Raw genomic sequence first — 20,795 nt, forward strand, 5'->3', positions numbered from 1 at the left:
AGCATAAGAACTAAAAGCAGAGTACTGCGCTGGGGAGATGGCTTGGTGAGCAAGAGTGCTGCACGCTGTGCGAGCACAGAAACCTGTGTTTGGATTTCCAGGCCTTGTGTAAAAAGCTGGATGTAGCTGAGAGCACCTGGGATCCTGGTGAGAGCTGTAACCTGGGGCAGAGATGGAGTGGGAGGCAGAGCTGAAAAATGGCAGGCTCTCGGTTCAGTGAAACGCCTGCTTAAGGGAATAGGGTGGAGATTGGGAGAGGACGACACAGGATGTCCTCTTCCAGACTCTTCGGGTGCAACCACACACACAAGTGTACACAAATAGGACACACACACACACACACACACACACACACACACACACACACGCATTTAGAAAAAAAACATGTACAACGCATCTTGATACCAGATTTTGAGTTTTCGCTACTGATTAAATGATAAATTTTGCATTTGTATTAATAGGAAATAACTTTTAGATGGGTTCTTTGCTTTAGAGATTAACCAGATCTAATTACAAGGCACACTGTTTTAATTTTTTGATTTGTTCTTTACTTCCCTGAGGGTGGTAGTGGTGGTCATTATTTATTTTAATTTTGGAGTGGGAGCGGTCTTCTACTGCCCAGGCTGCCCTCAGTCTCTTAAGACCAAGTAAGTATTCGTCCCTCCTCGGCCTCTGGTTCTAAGAGCATAGAACACATCACCATGTACTACTCCCCTACAGTAGGGCTTTGTTTTCTTCTGTTTTTGTTTGGCTTTGAGACAAATTCTTTTTTTTTTTTTTTCCCTGAGACAGGGTTTCTCTGTGTAGCTTTGCGCCTTTCTTGGAACTGACTCTGTAGCCCAGGTGGCCTTGAACTCACAGAGATCCACCTGGCTCTGCCTCCCAAGTGCTGGGATTAAAGGCATTCGCCACCACGGCCCGCCTTGAGACAAATTCTTGCTATGCATCCCTTACAAGAAGTCCTGGAAGTCAGCCTGCTTTAGCCTTTGGTGTGCTGGGATTTCAGGTGTTTATCAATGAGTCTGGCCTTCAACTAGAACTAGAAGGTATTATTTTACTTTTTTTTTTTAGACAGGGTTTCTCTGTATAACAGTCCGATTGTCCTGGAACTTGCTTTGTAGACCAAACTGGCCTTGAACTCAGAGATCTGCCTGCCTCTGCCACTACTGCCCAGCTCTTTTTTTTTTTAAAACTAGTGTTTATTGCATGGATATATATGGAGGTCAGAAGACAGCTTATAGGAGCTGGTTCTTTCCTTCTACTATATGGGTCCCAGGGGTCGAACTCAGGTCATTGGGCTTGGTAGCAAAGTGACTTTACTGTTTTGCCTGCATATATGTCCTTGTGAAGGTGTCGGGTCCCCTGAAACTAAGGTCACAGACAGTTGTGAACCACCATGCAAGTCCTGGGAACTGAACCCAGGTCCTCTGGAAGAGCAGCCAGTGCTCTTAACTGCTGAGTCATCTCTCCAGCCCCCTGGACTGGAAGGTTTTATAAGCACAAATTCCCTCTTGTCTGGATCTTGTTCCTGGTTGGATAGATCAGAGAACATTCTTTTTTTTTTTTTTTTTTTTTTTTTTTATGGTTACAATAGACATTTATTTAAAGAGAGGCCTCTGCAGAGCAAATAATTCTTAAATTGTGATTCAAGTTGAAACTTCATAAAAACATGCTAAGACCAGGCACATCCACAGATCTCAACTACAAGATCGCTTCTTCGTCCATCCTTCTTTCTCTTTTCTTTCCCGAATAGCCTCTTTCCGCTGGGGTTCAAGGTAGAGTTTGTCCTCCTCATATTTTGTCCACTGCTCCATGGACAAGATCTGATGCCTCATGGTCAGGTCCAGGGCTCTCTCAATTCGAAACATTCTGTCATTATAAAGATTCTCAGGAAGCCTTCTTACGGCTCCTTTCACCTCTTCAGTCTCGCATACTGGATCATCTCGCGTTAACCCCCAGTCTGTCGAATCCTGCAGCATTATAAAACCAGTTTCGGAAACCATCCAGCCACTTGCTTGACGCTGCAACAGCAGGTCGGCCCGCCCTTTTGACCTGAGCCAGAGAACATTCTTGAGGGCTTTTGACAAAATGACTCTCTGTGGAAGTAGTGTGCTGCAGTGGTCTAGAGCCCAAGCTTTAGGCCCAGGGAAACCTAGATCTGAATTCTGGATCTTCTATTTATTATCTCTGGAATTTCAAGCCGAAATCTCTGAAGCCCAGTTTTCACTTTTGTAAAATGAGAAATATTGTCTCATTAATACTATGATAGTAACATTATAGAAGGATCAGAAACGTTGAAGAAGATAATATATAAGAACTGCTTAATACAGATCTCACACAAAGTGATAACTTGAATTTTCTCTTCTAAAAATTGATTTCAGTCGGGTAATGGTGGTGCACGACTTTAATTCCAGCACTCAGGAGGCAGAGGCAGGTGGATCTCTGAATTCTAGGCCAGCGTGGTCTACAGAGTGAGTTCCAAGACAGCCAAAGCTACACAGAGAAGCTCTGTCTCAAAAAATTGATTTCATTTATTATTATTATTATTATTTAATACCACTATTATTATTATTTTATTAGTAGTAGTGTATGTGGGATGCATGTTTGGGCTCACCTGTGTTATGAGTGGAGCAGTCATAGGACAACTTTGATTAATCAGGTTTTTTTTTTCCCACCGTTACCTGGGTTTTGGGGAAAGAATGCCCACAGGTCATCTGGCTTTGATGCAAGCACGCCTTACCCTCCACGCCTTCTCACCAGCTGTCTGTCTCTCTTACGAAGGCTCTTACCATGTTGCTGAGGCTGCTCTTGACTCCTGGGCTCAAGCACAGCTCTTGCATTAACATCATACCTTCTAGGATAACAGAGAAAGCTGTCACACCAGCTTGAATTTTCTCTGAATTACTTCATGCCGTACTGGGCACATGGCTCATGCTAAAAAGATGAAGGCATTACAAGTTACCTAAAGTTCCTAACTGTCAGATTTATGGCATTTGAAAAAAAATGTCAGGCTGGGGATTTGACTCAGCAGTAGAGTGTTTGCCTCCCATGTGCTAGAGTTCCCTGTACACGTACACACACACACACACACACACACACAGAGAGAGAGAGAGAGAGAGAGAGAGAGAGAGAGAGAGAGAGAGAGAGAGAGAGAGAGTCAGTAATTAAGAATTATCTTTCCCCCAATACTTGGGAACTTGACTTCCCATGTTTGTGCCTAGCATCACAATTGGCATATAGTAGGTCCCCAGTCCCCAGCTCTTGAATTACATTAAGTAAACTGAACATCCATTTAGACATTAGCTCAAAAGCTCTGTCACCAAATAGCCATCATTCCAAAGGTGACAGTCAATCATGAATCAAGCATGCCTGCAGACTGGGTAAACCAGGATTGCAACTTCCTGCATTGCAGGCATCTTAATATCCCATTCCATTCACCTGACCCTTAGGAAGAGAGGGCACACCATGGGGAGCCTGCCTCAGCAGCTGCCAGAAGCTTCCCTGTAGGCCCTACAGGCTTCTACCCTGGCCCTTGGACCGCCTGTGGGGGCCGGTTAATCTCTCCCAGCTGCATTTCCCTCATCTGTGGGAAGTGAATGGCCACTCTCTCATCCCATTATTGAGAGAGTGGTGTCTTCCATCTTCTGCTGTTCTCGCTGTCTGGGGCACTTGCCCTGTTTTACTTCTTTGGAGGTTTAGGAACAGACATTTGTATGTCTCCTTACTTTGTATCACACTTACTTGTATTACACCTCCTGCTTTTTCAGTTGACTTCTTTTTTTTTTTCCTTTCTTTTTATTAATTAATTAATTTATTTTATTCTCTGTGTAACAGCCCTGGCTGTCCTGGAACTCACTTGGTAGCCCAGGCTGGTCTTGAACTCACAGAGACATACCTGCCTCTGCCTCCCAAGGGCTGGGATTAAAGGCCTGCGCCACCACTGCCTGGCTTTCTTTTCTTTCTTGAGACAGGGTCTCACTATGAAGCCCTGGCTGGCCTGAAACTCTATGTAGGCCAGGCTTGGATTGAAATCACAGAGATCTGCCTGCCTCTGTCTCCACACCCAACCCTTTACCATCACTTTGTACAGAACGTCTTCCCCACTGGCCATGGTATATTGGGTTCACTGTTGAAGTCCCCCTGTAGCGCCCACCAATTCTTTGTCCTTTTTTCTTTTTGGGGTACTCAGGATGAAACCTGAGGCTTTGTGCATGCTAAACAAGCACTCTACCACTGAGCTACATCCCCAGCCCTGTACTTATTTCTCAAACTACTCACTTCCTTTCTGGACTGTGAATTTCTGAAGGATCAGGACAGAGTCTGCTTCTTTTTTTTTTTTTTTAAAGATTTATTTATTTATTATATATACAGTATTCTGTCTGCATATATACCTGCAGGCCAGAAGAGGGCACCAGCTCTCATTACAGATGGTTGTGAGCCACCATGTGGTTGCTGGGATTGAACTCAGGACCTCTGGAAGAATAGTCAGTGCTCTTAACCACTGAGCCATCTCTCCAGCCCCAGAGTCTGTTTCATTCATTCCTGTATCTCGAGTGTCCAATCGTTCCTTGGGGCACAATATTTTGGTAGACTGTTTTTGTCAAATGAGCGAAAAGGATGAAATAATAACGTACATAGGGAGAGCAAGATGGCTTATTGGGTAAAGGCAAAAGCCACACAAACCTGACACCCTGAGCTTAATCCCAGAACCCATGGTGGAAGGAGAGAACTGGCTTCTGAAAGGAGTCTTCTCACGGCCGGGTTTGGTGGCACACTCGTTTAATCCCAGCATGAGGCCAGCCTGGCCTACATAGTGAATTGCAGCCAAGGCTATACACGTGTACTCACACACATACACACACTCACTAATAGCAATAGTATTAGTAATGTTTTTAAGTTTACAATGCTCCTCATATTGAGAACAAATTGAGCTAGGCATTATGAATTGAACTCTGCGTCTTTTTCTATCCTTGACTAAATCTCTCCACTCACTTTTCCATTAGAAAAAAATGAATGTCAGTTGTCCAGCCTGGTGGGCAACATGGTTCTTGTAAAGTCTGCCCTTTGCCACATCCTCCAGGCTGTCATGTTTACGTTCAGAGCTTCTACAGATGGACCCTACCCTTGTGCTCCTCTGCTTTCTCAGTGGCTGAGAATTGACCATAATCTATCTTCATTCTGACCTGGCTACCCTCTAGTTTATTACATCAGTTAACTACTGCCCAGAGACCAGCCTGGAAGTGAAAATGGTTCTGGATATAGCAAAGATTAACCCATTCATTGTGAGAGGAAGAAATCACTAAATCAAAATGCCTTTTAGGTGGGTGAGGTGGCCCAGACCTACGATACCACTAATAAGGTACCTGAGGCAGGAGGATTGCAAGTCTGAGATTACCTTGAGGAGCTACATAGCAATATCAAGGCCATTCTGGGCTGGAAAGATGCTATCTTTGACAAGACAAAAAGAGCAAGAAATACATTTTGTACATCTAATCCACTGAATATCATAGCTTAGCCTAAACTTCCAAATGGTATCTGACAGCCGGACAAAATCATCTAACACAATGCCTACTTGAAATGAAAGTGACGGGTAGCTTATGTAGTTTCATGAATACCGTATCTTAACAAATACTGGCAACATAGTACACTGTTAGAGTCAGTGTGTCTCCACCGTGCCCCCGGCCCAACTGCACAGTTGATGAGAAGGAGCCGCGGTTGGCTCATGGCTGCTGCCAGCATCAGCTGAGTATTTCTTTATCACTAGGAAAAGACCACAGTTCAAGGTATGGCTGCTATTGAACACACATCGCATTTGCCCCACTGTCAAATGAAAAACTGGACATTGAAATCTGGCAATTGGTTTGGCGAGTAAAGCGGGTAAAGTGTTTGCCATGCAAGTTTGATAACTTGACGTCAATCCCCTGAACTCATGTGAAGGTGAAAGGTGAGAACAGACCTCACAAAGTTGTCCTCTGATCTTCACAAGTGTGCCATGTATCACACACACACACACACACTCACATACTCACACAATCATAATACATTTATTAATTTTAGAAAATTTGAATGTCTTTTTAAAATTTTTATTTATTTTTATGGTGTTTTGGCTGCACGCATGTCTGTGTGAGGATGTTGGATCCCCTGGAACTGGAAAAACTAATTCCAGCACTTGAGAGACAGAGGTAGGTAGATCTCTGTGAAAGCAGCCCTGTCTACATAGTGAGTTCAAGGCCAGCCAGGGCTAACCAAACCAAACCAAACCTAATCTCTCTGTTCTGGACCTTAGGACACTGTAGCATATCTGCTTGGAGCATTTTCTCCCATGTCTTGATAAGTTGAACCCCTCTGTACCTTTACAGCTTGGCTTTTTTTTTTTTTAAATATCCCTTTTCTTTCTTCTTCTTCTTTTTTTTTTTTTTTTTTTTTTTTTTTGAGACAGGGTCTCACTATGTAGTCCAGGTTGGACCATTCAGGAACCATGTAGCCCAGGCTGGCTTCAAACTCACTATCTAAGACTATATGTGATTACCATCATTCCTGAGTTGTAATTCTAGTTTATTGTCACTTCTTCAAGGACTGTCACTTGGCTTACTTAGAATAAATTAGCTTTCTCTGTTGTACACTGTCTTCTTCGAAGCTAAGTGTGACATATGGTCAGATCTTCACATTTTAAAACTGAAAGAAGCTGGTCCTAAACATGAAATTTCTGCTTTTTTGTTTCTGTTTTGAGACGAAGGTTCTCACTATGTAGCTTAAGCTGGAAATTTTTCTTTTCTTTCCTTCTCTCTCTCTCTCTCTCTCTTTCTTTCTTTCTTTTTTTTAGACAGGTTCTTATATATTCTAAGCTGGCCAAGGATTGCCTATGTATCAGAGGATGACCTTAAATCAATCCTCCTGCCTCCACTTCTCAAGTGCTGGATTACAGGCATGTACTGCTGTGCCTGATTTATGTGGTGTTGGGAACTGAGTGCTGGGTGTCGTACATGCCAGGCAAGCACGCTACCGACTGAGCTACAGCCCAGCCCTCTACCCTTTGTGATGCTGGGGATTGAACCCAGGGTTCTGTGTCTGCCAGGTAAGCAGAAGTCTATCTTTGAACCAAATCCTAGCCCCATGACCTTGACCCTTTAACCCCTTTCCTCGCCTTCTGCAGTCCTGGGATTACAGATAGTCTACGCCATACAGATTGTTTTTTGTTTGTTTTTGAGAGAGGGTCATGCTATGTAGCTCAGACTGCTATCAAAGTAATAATCTTTCTGCTTCAACCTCCCACTTAGGTGGGGAATTATAGGCAAGCACCCCCACACCCAGAAGAAGTTTGTTTTATTATTTCATTATTATTTTCTGTGTATGGGTGTTTTGCCTGTGTGCATGTCTGTGTACCACATGTGTGCGCACATTTCTATTTTTAATGCTGGCCAACAATTTGAAAAATGCCTGAGGGCTAGTGACTGCCTGGAACGTGCCCATTTGCAGCCTGTGCCGGTCAGCCTTTAGCTATCCTTGGTAACTATTTCTGTGTTAATCATCATTCCGTCATCGCTCCGTTTATTATCTGTGGACTCCATGCCAGGCTCTGTCTCAGTACTTCACAGAGATGACTTCATGAATCTCCTAAACCACCTGTGAGGTCACGCAAGGTTCAGCAAGGTTTAGACGCTTGCCCGAGGAGGTCACAAGGTATAAGTGGTAGAAACAGATGCTAAAGTTCTGCCCACTGACCTGCTGTGCAGTTAAGGTACCATCTTCTGCTCAGAATGGGGACGTGCTGGTCTGCCTGACAACAACGATTAACATTTGTTGCAGGATGGCCGTGTGCCAGGCACTGTCCTCTATAAGCCCTGATTCTGTCTTCACCACATCTGTGCGAAGGTGTTCCTGTTATCATACCTGTTTTATGAAAGAGGAAACTGAGGTATTATTACTCACAGGGGCAGCGGGGATGGGGTGGAGGGGTGGGCAGGGGACAGAAAACAAGTTCCAAGCTCAATCTGATGTCACAGACCCCACTTTTAGGAACCCCTAATTACAGTTGTGGTTTGTGGGCAGACTGTCGGTGATGGGGAACAGGGGAAATTACTAAGAAACTTTCTCTAGTGAATCTAGAGTTCCACAGAGAACTCAGAACTCTTCCTCTGGTAGTGGGTGGGGGGAGAATTTGTGAACTTGTTAGAGAGCCATGGGACCTGCAGGTGGCAGCAACATTAATAGTCTCAAAGCTATAATGATAGAACATCTGTGATCCTATAACTCAGGAAACTGAGTCAGGTGGATAAGGTGTTCAAGGTAATCCTTGAGCAAATAGTGAGTTCCAGGTCACCCTGGGCTGCCTGAGCTCCTCTGTGCTGAAAAAAAAAAAGTTTATGCACACAATAATGGGCAACTTTTCTAATTATAAATTCTGTTTTTCAAAAACTACTGGGATATTTTAAAAAGTAAACTCACAGAATAAACTTTCACAAGCACTGGAACTTTCTGCTTCTAGATCACTGCTAATCGAGAGAAAGAGAAAGAAGTGAGTACTCAGCCAGGCAGCAGTGGCGCACACCTTTAATCCCAGCACTCAGGAGGCAGAGCCAGGTGGATCTCTGTGAGTTCGAGGCCTGCCTGGTCAACAGAGCGAGATCCAGGATAGGCACCAAAACTACATGAGAAACCCTGTCTCGAAAAACAGAAATAAAAACAAACAAAAGAAGTGAGTACTTTCTGAATCAGAAATAATAAAAATGCCATTTCCTGGGCTAAGCTGCAGCTCAGTTAGCAGAGTGTTTGCCTAGCACGAACAAAGCTCTGGGTTCAATTCTCAACACCACATAAAGCAGGCCTGGTAGCCTACCGTTGTAATTCTAGCATTAGGGAGGTAGAGGCAGAAGGATCAGAGGTTCGAGTTCATCTTCAGCTATGTAGTGAGTTTGAGGCCAGCTTATGACACATGAAACTGTATCCCAAGAATAAATGAAATAAAGTGTTGTTTCAGACAAATGTTGTTCAACGCTCCTCATTCAATCTACAAGTACAGATCAGAATATAAGCCAGGTCAAAACAGCCCGACACAATAAAGCTTTATTATACGAGGCCCTAATGCTTCCCTAATAGAACAGGAAAGCCTAAAAACAAAAGAAAAGATGCTGAGGGGCCTAGAGAGACAGTTCAGTGGACAAAGTGTTTGCCACTCACTTCGAGGATGACAAACCATGAATTTTTGTACTACAGGAATGTGGCTTGAAGGGCACAACCATCTGATGTCCACAACTCACTTCTGCCTTTACAGAGTTTTATAATTTCTGAACACACCTCTACCTTCACAAGACAACACTGAGGGGTATTCTAATGTCCATGACCTGATGTTTTAGAGACATCAATATAAGAGGGAAGTACATGGGGCTGGAGAGATGGCTCAGAGATAAGAGCACTGCTCTTCTAGAGGTCCTGAGTTCATATTCCCAGCAACCACATGGTGGTTCACAATCATCTGTAATGAGATCTGGTGCCCTCTTCTGGCCTGCGGGGATACATGCAGGCAGAACACTGTGTACATAATAAATAAATACATCTTTATAAAATAGTTCTTTTAAAAAAAAGAAGGAAGGACTTTTTTTTTAAGTACATTCATTCATTCATTTATTCATTTATTTATTGGAGAGGGGCTCATGTGGGCTACGGAGGGAACATGGCAGTCAGTGGACTCAATTCCCTCCTTCCACCACATGGATTCCAGGTATCCAACTCAAGTCATAAGACTGGTGGTAAGGTGTTCTTCCCAGGTGAGCCATTGTTGGTGAGGTTTTCTGTCCCACCAGCCAGTTCTGAAATAACCACACAGAGACTTATTATTAATTATAAATGCCCAGCCAATAGCTTTGACTTGTTACTAATTAGATCTTACAACTAAAATTAACCAATGTTTATTAATTTATGTGCTGCCACATGGCTCATGGCTTGTTACCTCATATCCTACACATGCTCCCTCCTCTCTCCATCTGGCTGCCCCCCTTCTTCTTCCCAGCATCCTTTCTGCCCTGAAAATCCTAGCTATTGATCGTTAAGCTTTTTTTTTTTTTTTTTTTTTTCCCCGAGACAGGGTTTCTCTGTGTAGCTTTGGAGCCTGTCCTGGATCTCACTCTGTAGACCAGGCTGGCTTCGAACTCACAGTGATCCACCTGCCTCTGCCTCTCGAGTGCTGGGATTAAAGGCGTGCGCCACCACTGCCTGGCAACTGTTCAGCTTTTTATTAAATCCATTGAGTGACAAATCTTCACAGCATACAAAAGGATTATTCCACAGCAAGCCATCTCACCCACCCAAGAGGGAAGGAAGTACTTTTAAAAAGTACTTATATTTATTATATATGTATGAATGAGTATTTTGCCTGTGTGTGTGTATACACCTTGGGTGTGCAGTACCCATGGAGGCCAGAAGAGGGCGTCAGATCTCCTGTAACAGGAGTTACAGAAGATTGTCAACTGCCTTGTGGGTCCTAGGACCCAAACCCAGGTCCTCTGCAAAAGCAATAAGTGTTCCTGGCCAATGAGACAGCTCTCCAGTCCCAACCCCAGCCTTATTAGTCTAGCCTAGTAAGCTACCTCACTTACATCTATTTAACACCTTCCATTTGTTATTTGCAAACTGTTTATATCCCTTGGTACACAGTGTATTCAAGCCTTTTGTAAAAAGTAGAGTGTTGCTGGTCGGTGGTAACATACACCTTTAATCACAGCCAGCCTGGTTTACAGGGTGAGTTCCAGGACTGTTAGGACTACACAGAGAAACCCTGTCTCGAAAACAAACAAACAAAAAGTGTTATTTATTTATTTATTTAGTACTAGTAGGGATTGAACTTTGAGTATCTTGTGTGCAAGGCAAGCATTCTACTATTGAGCTGTCCCTAGTCCATGGCTTATCTTTTTTGAGATCAGTGAGGATTTTTTGTTGTTGTTGTTGTATATTCAATACTGGACTTTTGTTGATTATATGCTTTGCAACTATTTTATCCTGGTCTGTGGCTTGCCTTTTTGTTTATTATTCATCTTATTTTATTTATTTTAGAAGGGTAGGAATCAAAGTTTATTGAGAAGTAATGAAACAACTCCTTGAAGCTGGAAAGGAACTTGAAAATGTGTTGAATTCACCTTTTTATTTATATATGATCTTGAAGCACAAAAGCTTAATTTTGGTGACATGCAATTGTTGTTGATTTTGTTTGTTTGTTTGTTTTTACTCTTAGCTCTTTGGGAGGGCCCGCCACTCAGCTCCCAAATAAACACACCAAGACTTATTATTTATTGTGAATGCTTGGCCTTAGCTTGGCTTCTTTCTAGCCAGTATTCTTAACTTAAATTATCCTATATACTTTTTGCCCCTGGGCTTTTATCCTTCTCTGTTCCCTATACTTTTCTTTACTTCTTTTTTTTTTTGGTTTTTGAGACAGGGTTTCTCTGTGTAGCTTTGCGCCTTTCCTGGAACTCACTTGGTAGACCAGGCTGGCCTCGAACTCACAGAGTTCCGCCTGCCTCTGCCTCCCGAGTGCTGGGATTAAAGGCGTGTGCCACCACCGCCCGGCTTTTCTTTACTTCTTAACCCTGGTTTGCTGTGTAGCTGGGTGGCTGGCCCCTGGTGTCCTCTCTCCTCCTTCTCTCCCTCCTCCCCTTTCTTCAGCCTAGATTTCTTCTCCAGTTTATTCTCTCTGCCTGGCAGCCCCGCCTATTTATTTCTCCTGCATAGCTATTGGCCATTCAGTTCTTTATTAGACCAATCAGGTGTTTTAGACAGGCAAAGCAACACAGCTTTACAGAGTTAAACAAATGCAACATAAAAGAATATAACACATCTTTGCATCATTAAACAAATATTCCACAGCATAAATAAGTGTAACACATCTTAATATTCCACAACATGCAATTATTATTATTATTATTATTATTATTATTATTATTATTATTTTACCAGACATCGTCTGGCTGGTCTATTTTTTGTTTGTTTGTTTTTGTTTGTTTGAGACAGGGTCCCAAGCACTATGTAGCTCTGGCTGCCCTGGAACTGTGTAGACTAAACTGTTCTTGAACTCACAGCCATACTCCAGTCCTAGTCTCCAGAGCAAGTAAGAATACAGGTGTATGTCACTACAACTGGGTTGTAATTTGTTGCTATTTTTTAATGTTATAGATTGTATGTTTGAAAGGCATAGATTTTTCTCCTGTTTTCTTCTGTATGTATCATAATTTAAAAATGTTTGCATTTAGGCTGGGCGTTGATGGCGCGTGCCTTTAATCGCAGCATTTGGGAAGCAGAGGCAGGTGGATCTCTGTGGTCTACAGAGTGAGTTCCAGGACAGCCAGGTCTACACAGAGAAACCCAGTTTGGAAAAAAAAAAAAAAGTTACATTTAGGTTTAATGTGGGTGTGACCCATGGGTTTGGCTTTTAGAAAGATCCTCCAGCAGCAGCAGCAAGGATGATGTCTGGAGTGTGATAGCCCGGGGCCCTGGAAGGAGTGCATCTTAGAGACAGATGGTGGCTCCCGCTAGGTGATAGTGGAGAAAATACCAACAGTAGGGAGTGTGGAAGTTGACGGTCTGGAAGTATTGGGCTGGGTTCTTTAATTTCACACATTGAGGGTAATTTGTTTCTAAGTTTTTTTTTTTTTTTTTTTTTTGGTTTTTCGAGACAGGGTTTTTCTGTGTAGCTTTGCGCCTCTCCTGGAACTCACTTGGTAGCCCAGGCTGGCCTCGAACTCACAGAGATCCGCCTGGCTCTGCCTCCCAAGTGCTGGGATTAAAGGCGTGCGCCACCACCGCCCGGCGTTTCTAAGTTTTTTGTACTTCAGTTGGCTCTCAATAGTTTGAGACACAGACTGCAGAAACACTACACATGCATCAGCTCCTTTCTTGGGCATCACCAGGGAATCTGTTACTGAACGTGCCCTCCCAAGCCCGGAGACCTTCGCCTCGCTCAGAACTAGGCAAGCTGCCCAAATCCATTTATGTGCAGTGCAGGGGCCGCGGGCGGCGCATGCCCAGACCCGCAGAGTTGGGGGCCAGGCACCGCTCAGCGGAGGGCCGGCAGTTCCCGCCATTTTGTCCCGGTCGCCACACAGCTGGCCACTGCTGGCGACTACAAGTCCCGTGAGCCTCCGCGGCCGCACTTCCTACCCTCACTGTCCAGCCTGCTCCCTCCGCCCCCCTCCCCTGGGGCCGAAGGCTCTGGCTGGAGCCAGACTGCCGGAGACCAGGTAGGATTTCCGGGAGAAAGTGCTGTGGAGCCTGAGGAGGCGGCGGCGACCTAGGTGAGTTCTCCAAACTAGGGAAAGTGAGCGACTCGCGCGCGCTGCGGCCGCGGTCTCGGCTCGCCTGAGGGTCGCGGGCCCGGCCGGGGTGGGGGGTAACGGCGCGGGCGGCGGTCCGTGCAGCCAGGGCGTGGCGGGCCGTAGCCTCCTCCCTCGGCCCTCCCACAACGGTCCCGCCGCGGTGTCCCCGCCTGTGGCCGGGCCCGCGCAGACTCGCGCTCTCCGCCCCCCCCAGCCTCCGCGGGGCCCTTTTGTCTGCGCGGCTTTGCCCCCTTTGTGGCCGTGCATGGAGTCGCGGTCTCCGGGGGAGCCCACACGTCCTGCCGGGGACCGCTCCCTGGGGATCCGGTTACTGTAACTGGATCGGGTCAAAGTCCATCTTTCAAAAGTGACCTCCCTCAGACCTCTGCATCCCGGCGGAGCAGAACAGAGGCTTTGGAGCCTGCCTGGCATAGTTTCAGTGGAAACCTGGAAGTTATTGTCCAGTTCCTAAATGTCAGCCTTCGGCAGCTAGGGACCAAAACTCGAGGCGCTTTTCTCTCCCAGAGGATGGTGTCTAAGAAAAAGAAGTGAGACTTGGGAGTCCCAACCCCGGAAACTAAGAGTGGAATTTACTGCGATATGTGTGGCAGCTGTGACGGGGGGTGGGTGGTGGGGGTAGGGGGGTGGTGGGGGAACTCAAGTGAATCATGGCTTTAGAAACCTGAAAATCGGAGGAGAGTGATTTCTGGGGCATCATTCATCGTCTGCAAAAGCCTGCAAATAGTCTTTGGCACTTCATTCGCCCACACAGCTCCTCGATTGCTCAGACTGCATCCTTTTTCTTTTTTAAACAAAAACTCCAAAGAAAACGTCCGTTCACTGAAGAACCTGCTTTGTAGAGAAACCTAGAAACTCAGTATATTCTAGAAAGCAGGTTGGTTGGTTTTTACCAGGTAAAAAGAATGAAGGCTGTTTAGGGGAGGGAAGTGAATAAAATGTATTCTTTCGGGACACCGCTGAATTCGTGGATTTGATCCAATTTGGTCAGATAGTGTAGTAACGGTATGTCCAGTCAAAGACCCCATCGCGAAACTGAGCATAGGGGTAAAGCTTTATAAAGGCCAAGGTTGGTACCCCTTTGAAAACTGGTTGGTATTTCAAATCCCTTGAAGGAAGACAATTGGGACTCCTTTACATGAACCAGGAAAGGTGTTTTGAGGCTAACTTCCCACCCTAGGCAAATAAAGTCTTCATTATTCGGTTTGGCATTTCATAATGGAAATGACTTTGAGACTCTCAGATTGTATTAATGTTGTGTAGAGATGGAAGGTCCTTAATACAGGTTGTATCTTTCCTAGAAAGTTGTGGTGGCACATCTCTGTAACCCCAATACTTCTGTGGCTAAGGAAGATCATGGGTTGGAGACCAGCTAGAACTACATAATTGAGACCTTAATCTCAAAAATAAAATAAAGTTTTCTTAAAGGTGTGTGGAAGTGGGGGGTGTGGGGCCAGTGCAGGTGTGACTTTAGAGACCAACTCTGTGGAGCTGATTGTTTTCCCACGCCCCTTGGGTGCCTGGAATGGAGCTCAAATGACCAGGCTTAAGCAGCAAGAGCCTTTACAGTCTCAGCCATCTCGCTAGCTCACACTTTTCTTTCCTCTTTTGTTGAGCTGGGACTGGAATCCAATATCTTGACTGTGTAGCCCCTGCTCTGCCATGGTGCTTACACCTCTCGCCCCGGCTATTCTTCAGTTTTCGGAAATGGAAATTTATTTCTTTGAGATTGGGTTGCTATGTAGCCTAGTCTGGCCTTGAACTCTCCTATCCCGACTTTGTCTTTCCAAGTGCTAAGATTATTATGGTTGTACCATCACACCTAGCTCTTAAATTCTGAATTTATAGCAGGCTTACTACTTTCTGGCTTATTTACTCAAACATAATAGTGCTGTCCATGTTTTTGAAGAGCTGTATATATTGTATGTCCCATTAATACACATTGTGTAACTATTATATCCTCACAATTCTGTGAGGTATTGGGTCTCACTTTGCATTTGATGCAACCTTGCCAAAATGTTAAATGACTAGCCCAAAGCCATACAGTTAGCCCAGGTAAGAAAGCTGACCTAAATATAACTAGCAAGCCTAGTACTTTCTGTTACTTCAAATTTAATGCAACTACTAATCATATTTCCACAAACTGCTTTAATGTTCTGATCTGAATATTAGAGAAAAATTATGGAACTATTTTCCAGCCTGAACAAACTGACTTACAAGGAACTGAAATTCATAGAACCATGAAGTCTTTCCCATAAGCCTTTCTGAAGATTACTGCCTTCACTCCAGCTTGATTTTCCTGTATCTAAGCAGAATAACAATTTTATGGGGCCTTAGGGACAAAAGGGTGATGAATTACTAAGTTGTGGTTTTAATCTTTTATTAAAAGGTGATTACGTTTGAGGCTAGCCTGGTCTTCATAACAAGTTTCAGGTCAGCCAGAGCTACCCAGTAAGACCATGTTTCAAAAAAACAAAAAAACAAAAAAAAAAAAAGAAAAGAAAAAGAAGAAGACAGAAGGTAATTAAAGATTTATTAAGATTAAGAAGTATGATGGGTAAGGCCACTTTGGTTCCTGAAACCTCACATTGAACTCAAATACATGTACTTTTTTTTTTTTAAGAGTATTAAGACTTAGGAAAATGCTTTCTTAATTTCTTTGCTTAGCCAAACCTTTTGATCAGACTAAACCTGCAGTTTAGTCTTGGTTTTCTGTCAGTACATACCATGAATGTGACATCAGAAATACCTGCCTACTTCAACTCTCGTACTTAGATTGTTAAGTAAAATGCATAACATTCCAGTGGAATTGAGTCAGGGTAATTAGTCTAGCTTCTTTGTCTTATTATTTTCTTTTTAAGATAGGATCTTGCTATGTAGCCCAGGCTAGCCTCATATTCTCATTGCTGTTTCAGCCTTCTCGGTGGTGGATTACAGACTAGTTTAGCCTTTTCAACTAATAGATGCCTGTTTTAAATCTATTTTGTTTGATACTGTAGTGAGGAAGAAATTCTTTCTTTCTTTCTTTCTTTTTTAATGTTGGCATACTTTATTTCCAAATCCATCCTTTTACTCATTCAGCCATGAATGAAAGTTAAGACTCGGCCCTGAGGACAAAGCAGTGGAGTGTTTTCGCCTCTTGGGTTCTACGGACTTTACTGACTGACATTGACTGGGGGAGGAAGAGAGACAGACAGTAACTACAACCAAATAAGAGTCTCAGTCACTGTACAGTCAGCTCACGTAACCTCTTTTATTTTTAAAATTTTAAAATTAACTTGTTTTGTTTGAGACAGGCTCTTGCTATATATGATAGCTCATACTGGTCTGATACTCACTATGAACCTGAAATGATCCTCCTGCCTCAGTCTCAAAAGTACTGAGATTAGGCCTGTTCCACATGCCTGGGTTATGGCACATGCTTGAGTCTTAGTTTCTTGCTTTACTTGATGGAATGTTTCCAGGAGCAAGTGACCTGAGAATCTTTCTGTTGTAAGCTGCTGCTGCTGCTGCTGCTAAAAAAGAGAAGGGAGTGGGTGGACACTGGACTGAGAGTCTGTCCCCTTGTAAAACTTGGAGGTCTTTTTTGGGGTGGGGTGGGGGAGGCTGCCATGTTGGCATGCTGGGGCCTATATATGATGGGCAAGTTCTATATTCCCACTCCTTCCCTTGTATCTTTTGTTTGTGTTTGTTTGGTTTTTGAGATAGGATTTTTCTGTGTATCCCTGACCATCCTGGAGCTCATGCTGTAGAGCAGGCGAAACTAATTTTGTAGACCAGGCTAGCCTCGAATTCATAGAGATCCACCTGCTTCTGCTTCCTGAGTGCTGGGGTTCAAGGCCTGTGCCACCACTGTGTGGCCCCTTGTATCTTTGGTTTTTCCAGACAGTGTTTCTCTGTGTAGTTTTGGTGCCTGTTCTGGATCTCGCTCTTTGGACCAGGCTGGCCTCGAACTCACAGAGATCCTCCTGGCTCTGCCTCCCGAGTGCTGGGACTATAAGGCTTGTGCCACTGCTGCCCGCTCAACCCCTTGTATCTTAATAGGAGCTACCTCTAACCATTTATGGAGACCCTTTTCCCCCCAAAGTATTCTCCATTAAAGAAAGTTTGTTTTTATATATTTTTTAATAATTTATTTGTATTTTATGGGCATTGATGTTTTGCCTGCATGTATGTCTGTGTGAGGGTGTCAGATCCCCTGGAACTGAAGTTACCAACAGTTTTGAGCTGCCATGTGGGTACTGGGAATTGAACCTATGTCCTCTGGAAGAGCAGCCAGTGCTCTTAATTGTTGAGCTATCTTTCCAGCTCCCTTGTTTTTATATTGTTACAGTTAATTGCCATAATGACAGTTATGACTACCACCGAGCTACATCTCCAGCACAGGATAAAGTCTTAATTTTCATGCATATTGCATAGCACACAGTTCTTAGTATTTCTTTTTTCTTTTTCAAGTTTTTTTTTTAATTTTATGTGTGTGTACTTGAGTGTATGCATATGCATCATGTGCATGCAAGTGCTATGGAAAAGGGCATTGGATCCCCTGGACCTGGAGTTATAGGCAGTTGTGAGCCACCTCATGAAGGTGCTGGGAATCACCTGAGTCCTTTGTAAGAGCAGCCAGTGCTCTTAACCACTAAGTCTGCTTTCCAGTCCCAGCTCTGGGTGTTCACTGGAACGCTATCCCCTCATTGCTCAGTGAATGAATGAATAATAAAAGTGGGCAGGTACAGTTTGGAGAATATCAGAACCAAAATGGATTTTTTTATCCAGCAGATATTTTTGTTTTGCTCTTGTATGGTAGAGGCTGCATGTTTTATGAGCATACTGATGTAATGTAATAGCCCAGTCTTCAAAAACCTAAGGTATTACAAAATTATAACAGTATAATAGAGATACACTTAAAAAATAGATAGGGATTGGGGGCTGAGATGGCTTAGGCAGTAAAGGCACCAAACTAGATTAACCTGAGTTTAATCCCTGGAACCCAGAGAGTAGGAGAGAACTAACTTTTGCATGCTTACCTCCACATGTGGAGAGAGAGAGAGAGAGAGAGAGAGAGAGAGAGAGAGAGAGAGAGAGAGAGAGAGAGAGGGAGAGAGACTGACTCTCTAAATAAATAAGCAAACAAACAAATAAATAAATTGGAGTTGTAGAGATTGCCCTATAGTTAAGAGCACTTTCTGTTTTTGCAGAGGATCCAGGTTTGGTTCCTAGCACCCACATGGTGGCTCACAGCTATCTGTAAATCTAGGGGATCAGATGCCCTTTTCTGGCCTCTAAGGGCCCCAGGCTCACATGTGGTGCATGTAAATACATATAGGCAAATACATACACATAATTTTTTAAATGAAAATAAAATTTAGATAAGGACTAAACGATTTTGTTTTGTTTGAAACTGGAGTTTTGCTTTGTAGCCTTTGTGGGCCTGGAAGTCACTGTGTAGATCAGGCTGGCCTTGAATTTTTTTTTTAAGATTTATTTATTTATTATGTATACAATGTTCTGTCTACATATATTCATACAACCCAGAAGAGGGCGCCAGATCTCACTACAGGTGGTTGTGAGCCACCCTATGGATGCTGGGAATTGAACTCAGGACCTCCGAAGAGCTGCTGGTGCTCTTAACCTCTGAGCCATCTATTCAGTCCTGGCCATGAAATTTCAATGATCCTCCTGAGTTCTGGGATTAAAAGCAAGCACCAATATGTCTGGTTTAAGAGTCTGTTTTGCACAGAGAAACCCTGTCTCAAAAAAGAAAGCAAAGCAAAAAGGTCCTGTTTTGATAAAGAGTGCAGGAAGGCGTTATAGAAGGTATGGTTTTCCAGTACAGTTTTAGGTAGGGAGGACTTCAGGAGGCTATGTCACTCTCCAAGTCCTCCTCCTCCTCCTCCTCCTCCTCCTCTTCCACCATCTCCTTCTTGTAAGGTGTGTATGTGTTTGTGTGTTCCCACAAGTACAAGACTACACATGGGGCCTAGAAAGCAGCCTTGGCCCTTCCTCTGGTGTACACAGGTTTTGAGACTGGTTCTCCTGTTCCAGCCTGCACCAGACTTGTTTTTGTTTTCAAGTAAACATGTCTTCTCTGGTGGTCAGACTCAGATCATCATGGTGGGAACAGACTCCCTAGCTCTAGGAGGAGGGTGTAGTTTTTAGCATAAGAATGGAGTGGGTGTAAAAATGTTTAGGGGAGAATGAGTGATCTGGAGTGCTGAGAGTACTTGGGTTTTTACATTTTGATTCTGATAACCCCTCTAGATAGCTTGAACAAAGCCATGGTTCACTCTAGACGACTGTACATAGCAAACATGCCTAGGCCAATCTGGGCTACAGGTTTTTGAAAAACAAGCAAAAAAAGAAAACCAATTAGACATGATTTCTTCTTTTTGTGATGTTAGAGACCAAATCCCATGAAACCTGTTTGACTCTTTAGAGGTTTTTTTGGTAGCTTATTGTATATTATTTTTGGTTTTTTGAGACAGAGTTTCTCTGTGTAGTTTTGGTGTCTGTCCTGGATCTCGCTCTATAGATCAGGCTGGCCTCGAACTCACAGAGATCCGCCTGCCTCTGCCTCCCGAGTGCTGGGATTAAAGGCGTGCGCCACCACCGCCCGGCCAGCTAGGATTTCTTGATTCAGCTTTTATTTCCCTCTCTCTCTTCCTTCCTTCCTTCCTTCCTTCCTTCCTTCCTTCCTCCCTCCCTCCCTCCCTCCCTCCTTTCCTTTCTTTCTTTTTGTTTTTTGAGACAGAATTTCTTTGTGTAGCCTTGGCTGTCCTAGAACTAACTGCGTAGACCAAGCTGTCCTCAAACTCGTAGAGAGCTGCCTGTCTCCGCCTCCAGAGTGCTGGGATAAAAGTTATGCACTACCACTGCCCCCACCCCTTTTTTGTAAGACAGCATTTTACCAGGTAGTCCTGGCTGTCCTGGAACTTGCTATGTAGATCAGACTGGCCTCTAACTCACAGAGGTCAGAATAACTCTGTCTTCTGACTGCTGGGATTAAAGAACCTAGTCCAATTCAGTTTTCTTGACTGCTTTCTTTCTACTTGATTACAAGCCATACTTTCCTATTTATGTGTTGTCTCTTTCTTGATTTTTAAACCCTTTTTCTTTGGTTTTACACACACACACACACACACACACACACACACACACACACACACACACGTATGTATGTAAGGATATATGTATTGGGCATTTAAAATAATATAATGTGTATAATGTGGCAGCCCTGAAAATAAAATTCTCCTCTATGGGTTTCTTTCTGTTTGTTTGGTGACTCTGCTGGGGTAAACCTGTAAAGTGTGTGTTCTTTGTTCTGGGTATCCACTGTAGTCTGCATTTGTTCGGCTTAGTGGTTAACTAATGATTAGACAGAGATTTCCTTATGTGCTGTGAACCAGTAAGTTATCCAGCTTTTGCTGAATGCTCTGGTAAGGACCTTACTGCAGAGGCAGGGAGGGAAAACAGCTCAGG

General features: G+C 43.8%; 1 protein-coding gene and 1 pseudogene across 1 annotated transcript in view; one reads left to right on the forward strand and one right to left on the reverse strand.

Annotated features, from left to right (window-relative positions):
- Window positions 1–1,577: 1,577 nt before the first annotated feature.
- LOC128096255 (cytochrome b-c1 complex subunit 7-like) lies at window positions 1,578–2,846 on the reverse strand (annotated as a pseudogene).
- A 10,242-nt stretch (window positions 2,847–13,088) lies between these two features.
- The window catches only part of Phactr4 (phosphatase and actin regulator 4), a 77,886-nt gene continuing 70,179 nt past the window's right edge, over window positions 13,089–20,795 (forward strand). The window contains exon 1 of the mRNA XM_052716977.1: window positions 13,089–13,280. The gene's annotated coding sequence lies outside the window, so the exon portion shown is untranslated. The remainder of the gene's footprint in view (window positions 13,281–20,795) is intronic.

This window comes from Peromyscus californicus, unplaced genomic scaffold, assembly GCF_007827085.1.
Source record: "Peromyscus californicus insignis strain IS unplaced genomic scaffold, ASM782708v3 Scaffold_5__1_contigs__length_169319896, whole genome shotgun sequence".
Taxonomy (NCBI): domain Eukaryota; kingdom Metazoa; phylum Chordata; class Mammalia; order Rodentia; family Cricetidae; genus Peromyscus; species Peromyscus californicus.